The 399-nt window shown below is 39.1% G+C and overlaps 1 long non-coding RNA gene across 1 annotated transcript; it reads left to right on the top strand.

Moving 5' to 3' along the window:
• Positions 1-392, top strand: LOC106512000 (uncharacterized). The gene is made up of 3 exons (XR_001309593.1): positions 1-60; positions 143-199; positions 302-392. It is a non-coding gene; the product is annotated as an uncharacterized LOC106512000 (long non-coding RNA).
• Positions 393-399: the final 7 nt, after the last annotated feature.

Raw genomic sequence — 399 nt, 5'->3', positions numbered from 1 at the left:
GTGTAGTCAGCTTTTTACCAGGGATGACATCTTTGTACATGCTAGCGTTTGTGGGGAGAGGTAAAAAAAATTAAAATTTCTATTTTAGGGTAGCTTTCGAAATATTATACTCACATGAAAAAATACTGTCAAATTTTTACAGTAACCCAGCTGAGGAAGATGTCACTCTTTGTGAGGACACCCATGAACACTACAGCAGGTATGCAGTGGAAAGCACTATGTGTCATGACAGTGATGCACATCTTCATCTGTAGGCTTTGATGGGGTCTGGATTATATATAATTATTTTATGAATGTTTAGTGTATCAGACATCCTGATGGAGCTTGAGAAGAGAGTGGATACTTCTGTGACATTTAACATCGCAGTTACGAGAGAGGACCTCTTTCAAAGGGGGGTGA

This window comes from Austrofundulus limnaeus, unplaced genomic scaffold (assembly GCF_001266775.1).
Source record: "Austrofundulus limnaeus strain Quisiro unplaced genomic scaffold, Austrofundulus_limnaeus-1.0 Scaffold3815, whole genome shotgun sequence".
Lineage (NCBI taxonomy): Eukaryota > Metazoa > Chordata > Actinopteri > Cyprinodontiformes > Rivulidae > Austrofundulus > Austrofundulus limnaeus.
Note: the sequence above shows the minus strand (reverse complement) of the source record. Positions and strands in the feature narration are given on the sequence as shown.